We start from the raw sequence: 18,527 nt of genomic DNA, 5'->3' as shown, positions 1-18,527 counted from the left end.
ACAAGTATAATTTAAGCACTTTCATTCAGATGTTGTTCTAGGTTCGAAAGTTGTCAGTGAAGTCGGTATTTTTACATAGACTTTTGTGTCCAAAAAGGTGTTCTATAGGATTCAGGTCAGAACTCTGTGCAGGCCAGTCCATTACAGGGATATTATTGTTGTGTAACCACTCCGCCATAGGCCGTGCATTACGAACAGGTGCTCGACCGTGTTGAAAGATGCAGTCACCATTCCCGAATTGCTCTTCAGCACTGGGAAGCAAGAACATGCTTAAAACTTCAATCTAGGCCTTTGCTGTGATACTGCCACGCAAAACAACAGGGGTGCAAGGCATCTCCATGAAAAACGCGACCACACCATAACACCACTGCCTCCGAATTTTACTGTAGGCACTACACACACTGGCAGATGACGTTCACCGGGCATTCGCCGTACCCACACGTTGCCATCGGATCGCTACATTGTGTACCGTGATTCGTCACTCCACACAACGTTTTTCCACTGTTAAGTCGTACAATGTTTACGCTCCTTACACCAAGCGAGGCGTCATTTGGCCTTTACCAGCGTCATGTGTGGCTTATGAGCAGCCGCTCGACCCTGAAATCTAGGTTTGCTGCCTTACTATCAGTACTTGCAGTGGATCCTGGTGTAGTTTGGAATTCCTGTGTGATGCTCTGGATAGATGTCTGCCTATTACACATTACGACCCTATGCAGCTGTCGGTGGTCTCTGTCAGTCAACAGACTAGGTCGGCCTGGACGCGTTTGTGCTGTACATGTCCCTTCACGTTTACAGTTCACTATCACAGCGGAAACAGTGGATCTAGGGATGTTTAGGAGTACAGACGTATGACACAGGTGACACCGAATCACTTGACTACGTTCGAAGTCCGTGAGTTCTGCGGAGCGCCCCATTCTGCTCTCTCACGATGTCTAATGACTACTGAGGTCGCTAATATGGAGTACCTGCCAGTAGGTGGCAGCACATGCACCTAATATGAAATACGTATATTTGGGGGGGGGGGGGGTGTCCGAATACTTTTGCTTACATAGTATACATATACATATGGTGTCTGTTCCTTTGGATTTCTCCTAACAGAAGCAGAATTATTTCTGTAAGTGTAGAGATGCTTGATGTCTTGAAGCACAACAGCTTCGTGTTTTTACCTTCTTATGAAGGGGTAATGCTTTGACGTGCTTGTTTGTACTGAATGCACTAGAACAGGAGAGAGAGCAATTGTTGAATTAATTGTGTCAACCAGCACTTTTTTGTCTTATTCTTACCTTCTTTTAGCACCCTTTTCTCCCATTTATCGTCAGAATTTTGCACAAAAAATGGTAACCGTGCACATCACTACTGTTTTGAATCCCAACTTAGGGGCACGTGAACAACCCAGATCCTTTGGTGTCAATATATAGCGGTGATTTGTATTACAGAGTTTTTCCTCTTGTCGAAGAATTTTCACAGAGAATGATAGCTCTGGAAAGAAAACAGAAAGAATCATATTTACATTATTATTCTTAATGGCCCATCGAAGACCACAAGTCCCTCAAACCGAAATATTCGGAAAATGTCGCTAAGTACCTCTTTAACTTTGTCGATGGTGTTCTAGTTCACAACGCATACAATAAAGTTGCAAAGCACAAAATCTATATCTGGATCTCTTAATTTTTGTTACCATATGCAGATAGACAACTACAAGTGTAATTGTAAAACCCTTAAGTTACATGAAGAAAGGGATCATTTTGGTTGTGTATGAATGTCCTAATCAAGTATGATAATCCTTTGCTGAGCTGTTACCTACCTGCTCAATACACTGTTCGAATGACGTAACGATTATAAATAGAAATGAATACGTAGTCCTGCATTATACACAGGGAGAGACCAACATTTTTGTCTAACAACAACGTAGCGTAGATGGCACGGATCTGTAGGAACGATCCAGTTGTGTGCTACAAGATCAGATTGCGCCATCTAAATGGTTTCAGGATTGGTGACATCAGTCCACGTGTGGAAGAGATGAAATAGTAAGTACTATGGTCCTAGTCTCAGAGGGTACTTACTTACTGACTGTGTAACGCTGCAACTGTCGAGAACATGTAAATACGTAGCAGCTTGGTGGAAGTTTCAAGTCCAAGTTTGTCATGTGAACGTCGTTAAAACTGGTGAGAGGTACGTGGGTTTCAAGCAGACTCCGAACAAAAATTCCTGGATGTTTCACAGAACACACTTACATGGCACGCCTTCGAACTTTCTGGAATTTCTCTTCCCAGTCTTTCCTATCTTCTATTTCCTACTTACTAGGTATGAAGTCCACACCATGTAACACGCACCTTGCTGTGGTGAGGTGACTTGCATGTCCAACGATACACATAGCCATACAGTAGGTTAACCCACAATGGGGGGGGGGGTATCTGGTATCTGTTCAGAGGCCATACAAGCTTGTTGTTCCCGAAAAGGGACGGCAGTCTTTTCGATAAGTGCAGGGGAAACATCTGGCACTGTAACATCAATGTGTAAACTAAGGGGAAGCAACAGCCGTTATTTTTCCCGGGGGCATGGTGCTCTGCTGTGTAGTTGAAAATGACGATGGCATCCTTTTGGGTGAAATATTCCGGAGGTGATATAGCCCCCATTCAGAACCGCTGACGGGAACTACTCTGGTGGATGTTGTCATCAGGGAAAACAAAACTGGGACTTTATGGAGCAGAGCGTAGACTGTCAGATCCCTCAGTCAAGGGGTAGGTTAAAAAATACTGAAATGGATGTGGATAGGTTGAAGTTATGTGTAGTTGGTATTAATTAAATTCGATGGCAGGATGAACAGGACTTCTGGTAAGGTGAGTACATCGTTATAAACGCAAAATGAAATGGGGATAACGCAGGAGTAGGTTTAATAACAAAAAAATAAGAATATGTATGAGCTACTGTGAACAACACATTATCATAGCCGAGACAGACAAGAAGCCAAAACCCACCACGGTAGTACAGATTTATATGCCAACCACCTCCACAGAAGCTGAAGAGGTTGAAAAGATATGTGATGGCATAAAAAAAGTACTCACATGTTTAAGGAAGATGAAAATTTAATTGTCTTGGGGAACTGGCAGTCGATACTTGGAAAAGGAGGACAAGGAAAAATAGCAGGGGAATGCGGAATAAGGAATGAAAAAGGAAGCCGCCTGGTAGAATTCTAGACAGAGCATAATTTAATCATCGCTAACACTAGGTTTTTGCTGAGCGCTTTATTCAACCCTCACAATACCAAGGGGGTGTGGGGCACTTTAGGCTCACCTTTGAAAAGTAGTAATCTAGTCAGTTAGTTTATATTTTGAAATTTTGAGTCAAAAGTATTTCGTCTTTCTAATGAATTCTTCTACCAGTTCCATATATCTCCAAAATTTTTCATTTAAAATTAACCCAAAAATTTCAGTCTCAGTAGCAGATTTCACTTTCTCCAGCGAATATCGTATTCAATACCCCAAGTTTCAGAGCCTTACTTACACATCAACATCGCTTTGAAAAGTATGTTGAGAGAAAAAGTCAACAACAATGAACTATGATTGCAATTTTTTTAAATTTTTGTGGAGGTCACGAAGTCAGCAGTACACGTTATTGAGAGTGCATTGATATTACCTAGAGTGTGCTGAAAGGTATTCTGGACCACGTCAATGCCCCTTTAAAAAGTACATTGTTAATATATTTCCATAACAATTAAAGAATTTTGTTTCTTGTATTTTTTCAAGTGGGTACAAAGTATCCTGCCCCCACCCCAACTTCGCTAATGCGCGTTATGGAAAATGCCTTGGTGTTGCTAGGAGTAATCATTACTAATTTTTGGGTTAAGAATCATGAAAGAAGATTAAATATGTGGAGGAGACTTGGAGTCATTGGAAATTTTCTGACTGATCATGTAATGGTAATGGCAAGATTTTAGAACTAAATGTCAAACTGTAAGACCTATCCAGGAGCAAACGTTGAATGTGAACACAATTTATTGGTTGTGAACCATAGACTGACACAGAAGAAATTTCAGATAAGTAGTAAACTAAGGGAATAGGACCTGCATAAGTTGAAAGATCTAAAAGGTATTGAGAATTTCAGAGGGAGCATTAGACGACGGCTGACTGAAACAGGGGAAAGAAATGCAGTAGAAGACGAATGTGTAGCTTTAAGAGATCAAATAGTGAAAGCAGATATGGGTCAATTAGGTAAAATGACGAGGCAAACTAGAAATCCTCCGATAACACAGAAGATATTGAAATCAACTGGTGAAAGGAGACAAACTGAAGATAATGAAGCAGGAAAAAGGGAAAACAAACGTTCAAAAATTAAGAGTGACGGAAAGTGTAAAAACGCCAGTGAGGAATAGCTAGAGGACAAAAGTAAGGATGTAGAATCGTATTTAAATAGGGAATAGATAGATACCACAGACAAGGACATTAAAGAGGCTTTGGAGAAAAGAGAAACAGCTGTATTAATACCTAGAGCTCAGATGGAAAACCAGGACTAAGCTAAGAATGGAAGGCTCAGAAATGGAAATATGTAGAGCGGCTTCACAAGGTATATGGACTTGGCAGTCTTACAGTAAATTAAGAGCAAGCAGATGAAGATGAGATACGAGATATGATATAGTCAGAAGAATTTGAGAGAGCGCCGAAACACCTGAGTCCAAAAAGGTACCTGGAGCAGACGACATTCCACGTGAACTACTGAAATACTTGGGAAAAATTGGAAATTTGTGGTAAGATATTATGGGACCAAATTGCTAACGTCATCAGTCCCTAAGCCTACTGAATCTAACTTAAACTAACTTATGCTATGGACAACACACACACCCATGCCCGACGGAGAACTCGAACCTCCGACGGGGGAAGCCGCACGGACTGTGACAAGGCGCCTCAAGGCGATATACTTGGGAGAGTCAGCCATACAAGACCTGGTGAGCAAGATGTTGATGAGTAATTGGCATGAAAGGAATGGAAAGGAAACGGGTTGGGAAAGAGATAGGAAGGAAATAATAACGTCCAGCTGCACAGGGTATTGTGGCAATGCAACGGTGAGAGTCGAAAATTTGTGGCGAACCGTAACTCAAGCACCGATGCCTCGCTTCTATAAAATAGTTCATTTAACCGCCTCAGCCATCGACACGCTTTGCAGCAAACATAAATTCCCAATTTCCCGCTCTTCACACCGCAGCGAACCCCTTCCATTAACCCCCTACACGCAGGTTTATGATTCCCATAGGAGTCTTCACGTTGGTTGTGCACCTGCACTGAAGCTCTTTCATCAAACAGCAGTCGCGCCCGTAGAATTAGAAGTATGATTGGTCTCTGTTTTGTTGCCATGTCGGACATGTCAGGCAGAACAGATAGCATTCGTAATTCTATGGGCGCGACTGCGTTTGACGAAAGAGCTTTAGTGCAGATACACAACTAATGTCCGAACTCCTACGGCAGTCAGAAATGCACTAGTATGGGCTTAATTGCCGGGTATAGTTGCGGTGCAGCGACTAGGAAGTTGGAAATTTAGAGTCGCAGCTACGGCAGCCGTTCTAGCGAAGCGGAGCAACTGGCTTAGAGTCCTGGCCCGCAAAAAATTTTTCAACTCTCACCTTTGCATTGTCGCAATGCCCTGCACCGCTGGAATTAATTATTTCCTTACTATCTCTTTTCGATATCGTTTCCTTTCCATTACGTTCACCCCAGTTATTCATATATACGTCCCTGCTCCGTCATCGCAAATGGTGTCTGTTTTGTCTGATTTACGGCACGAGTCAGGGGACATGAAAGTGAAAGAGTGAGTGACAAGAGAGTGATATAGGGCTGTAACCTATCCCCGATATTATTAAATACGTACACTGAGCAAGCACTAAAGAAAACTACAGAAATTTGGTGATGGAATTAAAATTAAGGATTAAGAAATATAAACTTCGAGGGTTTGTCAGTGACACTTTAATTCTGTCAGAGACAGAAAAGGAAGTGCACTTGATCGGAATGGACAGTGTCTTGATAGGAGGATATGGAAGTCAACAAAAGCAAAAAAGGGGTAACGGAATGCAGTTAGGTTAAATCAGTAAATGCTGAGGGAATAAGACTATGAAACGAGACACTAAAAGTAGTAGATGATTTTTTCTATTTGAGCAGTAAAATAACTGAGGATTGTCCGAAAAGAAAGGATATGAAATGTAGACTGGTTACGACAAGAAAAGCATTTCCGAAGAAGAGAAATTTGTTAACATTGAATCTAGTGTTAGGAAGCATTTACTGGAGGTATCACTCTGTAATTTTGCCTTGTACGGAAGTGAAACGTGGAAGTTAAACAGTTCAGACAAGAAGAGACTAAAAGCTATTGAAATATTGTGCCACAGACGAATGCTGAAGATCAGTTGGGTAAAGCGCGTAACTAACTGTACAGCAATGTTCCTTAAACTGTGGGTCGCGACCCCCTGGGAGGTCGCAAAGCCTTGCTCAGGGAGTCACAGTCGCAGGAAAAAGCAGTTGCAGCATGACGATCATCTGTTATGGTATAAATCTCACACGTAAGTGACAAGGTTTTGTGAAAACACCTTGCAAATTCGCTCACGTTAGTATCTGGTACTTATTTATAATAACGAATACGAATTTAATTTAAACCTGTTGAAGAGTTCAAATACGCAAACACGTGCAGCACTGAGAAGCAACACGATGTCTGTCAATCTCTTCCCATTTCTGCGGATTGGAACTAGGGCGGTGAGAGTCACTAAGTCTTTTACGGATAGTATTTACCTCTGAGAGGTTTGCAGGGAGAGGGAAACGACCACATCAACTTCTGGGCTGGAACGACTGTGCAGTGGCAGCATCTTTTGTATTACTGACCACTTAGTTTACGTGCCAATCATCTGCTGTGATAAAAATATCACACGGAAGAAGAACAATTTATGAAAGCGCATTTAAAAGATGCTCACGTTGAAGTGTCATACAAAATAGCCGCAACAACACCACGCAGCTCACGTGCAAGATTTGGGACCAAGGTTACTAGAATACATTTCAGTAACAAGCTTCGCACCAAATAATAGATCGCTAGGATTGGCAGCCGTGAGACAAGGCACGTGGTGCAGCAATTTCTACCGAGCCGATCTAGGCTGCCTGAACTCAACTCAGACTTTAATTCAGACACTGCATGTTCACTTGTTTCCATTTTCCTAGTTCTGTAGATTCATCGGGATTCCCTCAAAATCGTCGTTGCTGGTCACCTAGTTACTTCCTCATTTCTTTCGTGTAGTTAATTGTAGTGATTGCTGTGAAGTGAATCATTGTTTCTTTGACAGTGCTTTATAAAAGAGTGGAAAAAATCTTACAAAAAACTAGTACCAGCATTTGTAGAAATATATACTACATATTCTTGCAATTAATTAAAATAAACACAGTCATCTATTAAAACTGAATGGAAGTAAATGAAATAACCATCCTGCTACATGTCTCAAACGAAGGGTTCTGTAATATACAAACATAGACCTGTAGAGAAAGTTAATTATTGTTTATTAAAATTACGTAATTCCTTGTTTAACATTAATTCTGAATTGGACATAAAGTAGATTGTTTTACAATAAATACACCATGTTAACGATAAATAAACGCAAAACTGGAAAACTGTTTTCAGGAAGCGATCGATAACTAAATGAATAAGATCCAATAAGTAACTGTGAGAAATTCGATAAAAGAACTTCTTGTTTACAAATTGACTGTATAGTGGGACCTCGGTTAGCGAGGATAATTCATTCACTTCTGAGTCTTATCTGCACTGCGAAACACACGTTATGCGATATATATTTTGCTATCGGAATTAACGTAAAAAAAGGATAATGCATTCCATTCCAAAAAAAAATACTCCAAAATGTTCAAATGTGTGTGAAATCTTATGGGACTTAACTGCTAAGGTCATCAGTCCCTAAGCTTAGAACTTATTTGATGTATGAAAAAATGAATGAGGTGTTACATTTTAAACTTCACGTTTAGAATAAACTCAAATTTTATCGTTAATTATCTCAATTTTTACCACAGTTTTTAATAGATCTGGAAAATTCATACAGCTGTAAGTATGGTTTGGATGCTGTGCAAAATTCATCGTAGAACCTCTCTTACATACGAAGAAGAGTGTACCTACAGCAAAAAATGCAGCCAGTAGTAAGTGAAAAAATGATGAAATTTCACGTGTAAAAAATTATTTTGTTATGTTTTTGAACTTCCACTGCTATGAGAGTGAATCCTGAATCCTTCATGGTCATGCCGTCAAAGTTTTATGAATTTATTTGTAAAAGTATAGACAGTGGAAATTAAAATGTCCTGTGGTGCCTCTCCTGCTCCAAGTCGGCCCGTTTGACGTCCTACCCCCTTAACCTAAATTATCCTAAGGACAAACACACACACCAATGCCCGAGGGAGGACTCGAACCTACGCCGGGACAAAAAAATACTAAAACAGTTTATAAAATGTACATCTCTTTTTACAAGAAGTTGTCTAAAGGTATTTTTTTTTACTTTCTCTTCAAAATGAGTCACGAACACAGAAGACGGCTAGCTGAATCAGATGGTTCAAATGGCTCTCAGCACTATGGGACTTAACATCTGAGGTCATCAGTCCACTAGATTTAAAACTACTTAAACCTAACTAACCTAAGGAGATCACACACATCCATGCCCGAGGAAGGATTCGAACCTGCGACCGCAGCAACAGCGCGGTTCCAGCCTGAAGCGCCTAGAACCGCTCGGCCACAGCGGCCGTCGCTAGCTGAATGAATCATCAGCCTACGGACTGGCTAATGCGCAGCTTTATTGAATTCGGGTTGGTTAACGACGACATAACTAAAATGGAATTCACGTAGAGGTATTTCAAGGCCATTAAGTAACATGAGTCTTGTTTGCACTACCGTCACAGAGAATTGGGCAACATCGTCGAGGAGACCCGAGCGGAGGAATAGGTTACAATAATTGCAACCCGAGGTTTGTCGCTAACAGTACAGCTGAATACTACATTGTCGGCGGTATTGTCTTTGTCGGAGCATCAAATGTACTTTTTTCGTCGTAGTAATAATAATAATAATAACACTGATGCAAAACATTACGCTCTTTTTTCCTCCGAGTTTTCTGTTATTTAACTTTCATTTCTTTCCTGCGGAGCATAAGCCATACCGTCAAGAGTAAAGTCAATAATAATAATTGCACGATCCAGCAGTTGTATGCAAATGCTCAGTGCTTTATCGGCACAACTGCAATTTGCTGCCGGATGAATAATGTCTGTGCTCAAAAAGCATAGTAGGCACTTATTAAGATTTCATTGTTTTGAACAGTTTTTATTCATAGACGACAACAGCTTTATCTGCCACGGGTGCCACTTAGCCAGATGAAAGTAAGCAAGTGGTATAGGTCGTAGACTACAATAAAAATACAAGTTTTAATGAGAAGGCAGTGCCTGTTTATTTGTTAATAATTTGTCAAATTCTGGTTCTATTTTTGAGACACAAATCACGAAACCATTTTCTGATTGAAGTCTATTTCTCTTTTTAGTTTTTATGTTCACCACTGAAGAGAACGTTAATTCACAAAGGGAGGAAGTGGCGAATGGCACTGATAATTTCAAAGCTTCCGTTGCCAGCGGTGGATACTCTTCTTTTCTCTTCATCCAGAAGACGTCAATCTTTCGCGAATTAAGTTTAGTTTTAAGGACCTCGTCAGCTGCTAAATTTATAAGTGTTTCTTGCGTCATCGTGCTCAAATCAGCCACTGGTACTGACATATCTAAAAAGGGATTAAGTATCTATCTATGGCCGTTGTCAGCGTCAGAGTTCAGCTCTGGAAAGTAACTTAACAGTTTCTTTTCCAAATTATGCAAGCTTTGTATCACGTAAGGAATGTCAGAACTTAGTACCGCCCGCTGGTCCACTGCAATTTCTTCGACAATCGTGAGAATACAAGGGAAAGACTCAAACATCATCTTTTGTGAAAACGTTGACCACAAACTAAGTTTTTAGAGGAATACTTCGATATTCACCTGAGCTATTATAATGTTTTCTTCTTTCCCTTGGAGGCTCTTGTTTAAAATATTTAGGTGGTTAAAAAGATACGCAAGAAATACTAACGTCAATAGCCAAACAGTCACAAAATTAATTTGCATATCCAGATTTAGAATGTTGTAAGAACATTAAAAATTCACCTTTTAGTTCCATAACTCGTGTCAACACCTTTACTTTGGAAAGTCACCTGACCTCTGTGTCATAAAGGAGATTTTGATGGAGCGAACCTGTGTCTTCACAAAAGATCCTGATCGGTCGAGTTTGCAACGCTTTACCTTTAACAGAGTTTACAACTTTAATCACCTCTTTAAGCACATCATTTAAATCAGAAGTTAAGATCGTGGCTGCCAGAGCTTGTCGAAGAAGAAACCAATGTGCCCATTAAAAATTTCGCATTTGTGATTTTAATGTCGCGATGAGCCCACTTTTACTGCCAGTCATAGCTTTAGCACCACGACTACTAATGGCGAAACATTTTGTCCAATCGATCTCTAAAAACATGTCATACAAACACTGGCCAGTAGTGTTCGCAGGGAGTGCTTTGCAAAATAAAATGTCTTGCATGACACTTTCATCTTCTTCAAAGCGCACAAAAAATGTAAATTGAACACAATCTGAAAGATCAGTAGATTCATCAAAATGCAAAGGAAAATGTGCGTCTTCTTTAATTTTACGACTAACTGTTCTCGAATGTCACTGGCCATATCCTTTATTCTGCGTTCAGTGGTATTATAAAAAATTGGTATGCTTTATGGCTTGTTTGCTTCTTGCTTACCTCACATAATTTCAGCTATATGCAGTGTTGCTGGCAAAATAAGATTCTCTGCACCTGCATGCGGCTTCCCTGCTTTACCATCTCGGAATGAGACTAAGTAGCTAGCTAGTAACGCTTTCTCGTTGGCACTGGATACCTAAAATGTTTCCTTTCGAAGAAATCCAACGGTTTATCAGCTTCATTGGAATGTTTAGTTGAGAGGTGACGCAGAAGTTTTGATGCTTTCTTATACTCACGTGTCAATACTTCGCCAAAAATTACACATTGAAGTTTATTGTTCATGACAGTAAAACCATACTGCAGATAACTATCGTCATAAAGCCTATTTTTTCGATTTTGATTTGCTTCCACCCCTGCCACTTGTACCAGACGCGGAGGGCTGCACAGATCTTTTAAGAAACTTGTCCATTTTACGCTCGCTCAGAGCGAAGCGCGAAGACAATCACGTCCGTACTTGCTGCCGTACTCGGACAACTGATTGTAGTAACCGAAAGAGAGCGACTATGCCCCTGCTGACCCCTTTTCACCCCCACGTCTCTACCGCGGCAAAGAATATAATTATATCTCTTCCTGCAAAGCACTGCGACGTCTTTTCTCATTGCACTTGATTTCTCGATCAGTATAGTAGCAATAGAAAGAACATTAAATACTCGTACGCTGCCTTTGAAATCGCTAACATACTTTTATTATGGTTCTGAGGGTCGCCAGAATATTTTTACTGGGAAAGGGGCCGCGTATTCAAAAAGGTTGAAAAACACTACTGTATAGAATTGGGAAGAAAAGGAATTTGTGACATAACTCTACTAAGAGAAGGGATCGGTTGGTAGGCCACATTCTTGGACATCAAGGGATCATCAATTTAGTATAGGAAGAAAGTGTGGGGTGGAAAAATTGTAGAGGGAAACAATGAGATGACTACAGTTATGAGATTCAGAAGGATTTTGTTTGCAATAGTCATTCGAAGAGGAAAGGGTTTTCGCATAATAGAGCATAATGAAAAGCTGCATCAAACCAAGATCACAACAACAACTTGGCATGAAATATCAGATGGCTGGGAATTGTCTCTAATTCCAAATATGACAGCGTCCTCGGTACTACCACTAAGCATATTCTTTACGGTCTTGTATCAGCATTCACTCTCACTACAGCTAATTAGCAGGGACCGGAACATTGTCAGAAAGCATTTGAAATGTGTTAAATCTGTTTTCAGTTTGAATGTGAACTTGTATGATTTACATCCTTGTGGAGGAAAGGTCGCAGTTTTATGTCTTTTTCTGTCTTTTTTATACAATATGGTCAGAAGCAGTCTGAAAAGATTTTAAAGTTTTTGCAGGGTAGAGTGTACTGAGAAATAATTATTAGGGAAGAAATTCGACGCGTTGCGCCGTCTGTGGGCTAGCATTGATGTTAGCCAATCAGGCATGCGCGCGCAAATCCAAGCGGCTCATGAGAGATGGTGTCGTCAAACGCATTCTTCATTTGGTTTTCTTGAACTGAATAAGAGAGCGATAGAAATATTTGACCTAGTAAAGTGGAAAGGCTCGAACCCGAACCAAAGGCTGAGCAGTCTCGTGCAGTATCATCCACGCTATGAGAACAACTGACACGAATTCCATCTGGCGGCCGCTTGAATCTACATGCGCAACGGCCTGAATGGCTGACTTCAAAGCTAATGAACTTGGTGCGACGTACAGGTTTCTTTTTCTGAACAAGTATTTTTCAACTCAAGTTACCCCATGCAACACACTTCCAAACATTTCAAACTGTTTCCGATCACCGTGTATAACTGCCTAAAAGCCAAAATAATTGCCTTTTTACTATTATTTATTCTTTTATTAATAGAAACAACAAGAGTGCCGCCGTGAAATAGAAGTAGCGGTAGGTAATAGGTTTAATTACCACATCGGATCGTACCACGTTCAGAAGCAACAACGAGCGCAGGAGCAATAATCAAGTTCCGTTCTCGTTCTAAATTTTTCTTTCTTTCACTTATCATTGCGTCGTAGTTGTGCGAGGTAGTTAGTAACCCGCCAAAGGCTAATGTTTATTTAGACACTAAACTACAAAGTGACATTAGTTTAATCGATCACGGTGCATTTTCTAGCTGACAGTAAAATACATTTCTGCAAAATATGCGAGCGGTCAGTGTACTACGAAAAAAACAACGAATTATAACGTATCAGTACGAACAAACACAAAAATGTCGTTCCCAAGGACACTGGGAAGTTTTACTTGCTGGAAACGCAACTGTAGCATCGCGTAGAAAATATCCCTTTGCATTCGATTTATAAAAGGCTTTTATTGATGTCGAAACCCTCTGTGGAAAGTACAGAATCCTACATTAAGACGGTTTTCGGATAAGTACGAGGGTTGACTGAAAAGTAATGCCTCCACCTTCGTAGCTCTTCACAAGTTGGCAGCATTGGTTTGCGGCAGGTACTGGCTGCGTGAAGCCTTAGTATTGAATGTTTGTGTAGTTGCAGTGTAAAGTATTGAACACTGCGCAGACGGTCGGTCAATGCGATTTAAGCAACGTGCAGTCACTGAATTCTTGACAGTAGAAGGTGTCACCCCAAAAGAGATTCATCAGAGAATGAATGCAGTTAAAGTAGCAGTTAATGGTAATTGTGTTGATGTGAGAACTGTGCGTCGTTATGCGAGTAAGTTTAAAGATGTTGAGGCGGGAACATCTGACCTGCGTGACAGACAAAGAGTTGGACTTCCGGTGACAGCTACCACCGAGTTTCATAAGCAAAATGTTGACAGATTGATTTAGGATGATCGTCGTATCACTCAGAGAGAAATTGCAAACACAAGAGGCATTTCACAAGAACATGTGGGAACATCATTGCTTTCCTTGGCTATCGGAAGATCTGTGCGCGACGGGTACCCTGGATGCTGACTCCTGAAATGAAAGTGCACAGACTTGAGAAATCTGCCAGGAACTCCTGCCGCGTTACGAGAAGGAAGACGCACAGTACTCACATCAGCACAGTCTCCATAAACTGCTTTCATTCTCTGATGAATCTCCTTTGGGGTGACACCTTCTGCTGTCAAGAATTCAATGACTGCACGTTGCTTAAATCGCATTGACCTACCGTCTGCGCAGGGTTCCATACTTTACACTGCAACAACACAACCGTTCGATGCTAAGGCTTCCCGCCAATTGGAGCTGTACAGAAGAGGCTACGGAACAAGCCAGTACCTGCCACTTACCAATGCTGCCAACTGTTGAAGAGTTACGAAGGTGGAGGCATTACTTTTCAGTCAACCCTCGTATACGGTCGAATCTGTGCCCAGTGAACCAAGCTTGCAAAAATCTTACTGAAGTGAATGTTATGATGAAGTCATGAGAATTATTAAATATGAAGTAAAAAGACAGAAAGACCTGGATTTCAATCACAGAGTCGAGTGATCCTATTGATTGTCTTTATTGGACGATAAGATCCTGTAGCCGGCCGGGGTGACCGAGCGGTTCTAGGCGGTACAATCTGGAACCACGCGACCACTACGGTCGCAGGTTCAAATCCTGCCTCGGGCATGGATGTATGTGATGTCCTTAGGTTAGTTAGGTTTACGTAGTTCTACGTTCTAGGGGCCTGATGACCGCGGAAGTTAAGTCCCATAGTGCTTCGAGCCATTTGAACCATTATGAAGATCCTGTAGATGGTGAATCACTAAAAGCACTCCTGCTTACAACATAGTGTCTGGTAAATGTTAACAAATCAACGATCGTACAGGCGTTTACCAATTAATTACAGTTTCTGTGAGCTGCAGAAAGTCAATATCACGACGTATTACTTTTCATCTTAGATGCTGCATCATAAAGGAAGAAGCCTTGAACAATTTTAAAATTCCTAATTCCAATATTTGCTTCAGGTGACCTACAAAGCGAATGGTTTCCACAGGGTGTCAGGAGATATACGAAGCTTGTTACTGGACGTCTACAAATTTATTTCCGTTATTACGAAGATCTTTGTAAAGTCCCCATCAACTTTTCAGACATTTAAAGAGGTTGCCACAGATATGCCTCTGGCAATTCAAGCAGCATTATTATTCTTCACATTCCACGAGTATAACTAAATTGCTCATCGATGTGAATAATGAAGCTGCTGTATCCTCAGCAGACGTCTACGTCACAGTCAAGGACTAGACAGCAAGGTGGTTCTGCCATCTTCTCCGTAAGGATAAGGTATGCATAGTGCGTTTAAATTACTTGACAGTTGACGTCTGTCACTTGCCGCTACAGTGTTGCACATCGGCTGCCGGCTGCTACTCGGTTATACTGTAGGTGACGAACAACACGACGGGTGACTTCACGACTGCTGTTAATGTGTAGAGTGTACCACTGTTGGAAGTGGCGGCGAGGTATGGGGAAATGTGAGATGCTATGTCGACAGGTGATTTCAACTGATAAATAACTTGACTGCGGCGGGCGACTGATGTACTAAGCCAACGACAACCTGGTGATAAGCTATGTACCCGAGAAAACGGTGTCCATAATCTGTGGCAGAAATAAGATCACGATCGCTTTATTCATGGCGATTACAGCTAACCTCTACGAGCAAACACAAAACAGTAATAAATCAGTTTCAGTCCTAAACCAAATTTCTCATTATCATTGGTTACCTGAAAGTATCCTCACACTAGCTACACGAACTTCCGCGTTACCACCCGATCAGCAGCCCATGTTGACTCTTGGTTAACAGATTATAGGCGACACAGGCCGATCCAGACGAAAAAAGAATGATAGGAAGAAAGGTAAGAGCAAATGAAAAGTCAACACGATGATCAAAATGACGTGGTAAGGAAATAGAAATAAAAAAAATGAGTAAAAATGATGAAGTGTTTTGACTAAATTTGTAAATAAAGTAAACTCGTTGCATTTAACGAGATTCGAAACAACCATCTTCAAGACAGCAGGTCGATACGCTATCCATCGCGCTACTCTAACACCAAATTAAGTTGTTATATTTATGACTAGTCACTCACTCGCAACTATGAACTGCAGTGTTTAAAAATTCGGCTTCACGCAATTTCGCCGGCCGCGGTTGTCTAGCGGTTCTAGGCGCTCAGTCCGGAACCGCGCAACTGCTACGGTCGCAGGTTCGAATCCTGCCTACGGCATGGGTGTGTGTGATGGCCTTAGGTTAGTTAGGTTTAAGTAGTTCTAAGTTCTAGGGGACTGATGACCACAGATGTTAAGTTCCATAGTGCTCAGAGCCATTTGAACCATTTTTTTATTCACGTAATTTCATGCGAAGCTTGTCTAATGTAAGCCGATCTTAGTAATGATGTTAACTGTATACGTAACGCTGAATTCCGTCTGGTGCGGATGCATCGAGTTATGTATAGTTAGTGCTGCGTATGAAACGTGTGTACTTCATTATCATCCATGTGTTTGTGTGTGTGTGTGTGTGTGTGTGTGTGTGTGTGTGTGTGTGTGTGTGTGCTGTTTTTGATGTGGTTATCATTTTTGATTAAATACATCTACATCTATATCTACATCGATACTCTGCAAATCATATTTAAGTACCTGGCAGAGGGTTCATCGAACCACCTTCACAATTCTCTATTATTCCAATCTCGTAAAGTGAGCGCAAAGAATGAACACCAATATCATTCCGCACAAGCTCTGACTTCGCTTATTTTATCTTGGTGATTGTTCCTCCCTATGTAAGTCTGGGTCAACAAAATATTTTCGCATTCGGAGGAGAAAGAAGGTGTTTCGAATTCCTCGAAAATTCCGCGGCAACGGCAAACGCTGTTGTTTTAATGATGTCCAGCCCAAATCCTGTATCATTTCAGTGACACTCTCTCTCATATTTCGCGATAATACAAAACGTGTTGCCTTTCTTTCAACTTTTTCGATGTACCCCGTCAGTCCTATCTGGTAAGGATCCCACACCACGCAGCAGTATTCTAAAAGAGGACGGACAAGCGTAGTAGAGGCAGTCTCCTTAGTAGGTCTGTTACATTTTCTAACTGTCCTGCCAATATAACGCAGTCTGTGATTAGCATTTCCCACGACATTTTCTCTGTGTTCCTTCCAATTTAAATTGTTCGTAATTGCAATACCTAGGAATTTAGTTGAATTTACGGCTTTTAGATTAGACTGATTTATCGTGTAACCGAAGTGTAACGAGTTTCTTTTAGCCCTCATGTGGATGACCTCTCACTTTTCGTTATTTAAGGTCAACTGCCACTTTTCGAACAATTTCGATATGTCTTCTAAGTCGTTTTGCAGTTTGTTTTGATCTTCTGATGGCTTTATTAGTCGATAAACGACAGCGTCATCTGCAAACAACCGAAGGCGGCTGCACATATTGTCTCCCAAATCGTTTATATATATAAAGAACAGCAAAGGACCTATAACACTACCTTGGGGAACGCCAGAAATCACTTTTGTTATACTCGATGACTTTCCTTAAATTACTACGAACTGTGACCCCTCTGATAGGAAATCACAGATCTAGTCACTTAACTGAGACGATATTCCATAAGCACGCAATTACATTACGAACGGCTTGTGTGGTACAGTGTCAAAAGCCTTCCGGAAATCCAGAAATACGGAATCGATCTGAAATCCCTTGTCAATAACACTCAGCACTTCACGAAATAAACTGCCCGACCAATGGTTTAGAATCCAAATACCTCAAGAAAGAATATTGGAGAAGGAATTGAAAGTGTACTGACCAACTGATGTGGCAGTTTGACAACGACGAACGGCTCGGGCGTGACGTTGAGGGTTCTGATTGGAGGAACCCAGCTCCAACTATCAACTAATTTTAATCATACGAATAGTAACTGTGGATGAGGCGTTTCGATCCAGCCGCCAATCGCACAGTAGAGTCTCGCGGGTCGTAGACAGCAGCTCATCACGCTGCAGCAATCGCTGAAACATCGGTTGGAGCCACATCCAGTGGATACAGCACTACTGACCCCGGCATTAGCTCGTCTCAGCTATCCACGTGACATCTACACAATATCCTGGTGTTCTTCTGCCGGGCGGCTCTATAGGACGCCGCCCGGTTGCTTGCCACTCAGTCGACACCTAGAGTTCACAGCTGCGGTTGTTTGGACCGGGAGCCGACTGCGCAAGTGTTCCAACAATCGGAGTCCCATTCTTCAGAACGCAGCGCACACCAATCGCAGCCTACAGCCTGGCATACCGTGTCCGAACCGCCGAGTCTTCGACCATAGATTACGGCCTCGTATAAACACTTGTGGGCTACGTCAGTGGTAGACGAGTTAGATGGACAGTGTACTCACCAGTGACTGCGTTAAGGTACTATTTCGCTGCAATTGCCGGCCGTAGCGGCCGGCAGTGACTGCGGGCAGTTGACTACTGCTCTTAGGCAAAGCAACGGAACATATGTCGTTATAACTGCTCGGTAGTCAGCGGTCGTGACGTCATCGCGACTGCCGCGTCTCGGCCGCTGCAGAAGCAGTCAAGCAGTTGGGCCGGAACTGCCAAGTGTGTGACGACTGCAGAAATCAACGACGCGCTATGTCGAAGAAAGGTTTTCACGATGACGACGACGAACAGTTAGTGGAGCATGTGAGCAGATACTCTATACTGTATGATAATACGCATACAGATTTCAGAAATGTGATGGCAAAGGATAAGTTGTGGACGAAGATAGGAGAAGCAATGAAAAAAGGCGGTAAGTGTTTTGCATATACACATTCATTTATTTAT

The sequence above is a fragment of the Schistocerca nitens genome, chromosome 2, assembly GCF_023898315.1.
Source record: "Schistocerca nitens isolate TAMUIC-IGC-003100 chromosome 2, iqSchNite1.1, whole genome shotgun sequence".
Lineage (NCBI taxonomy): Eukaryota > Metazoa > Arthropoda > Insecta > Orthoptera > Acrididae > Schistocerca > Schistocerca nitens.
The sequence above is the reverse complement of the archived record's forward strand: the minus strand, read 5'-3'. Positions refer to the sequence as shown.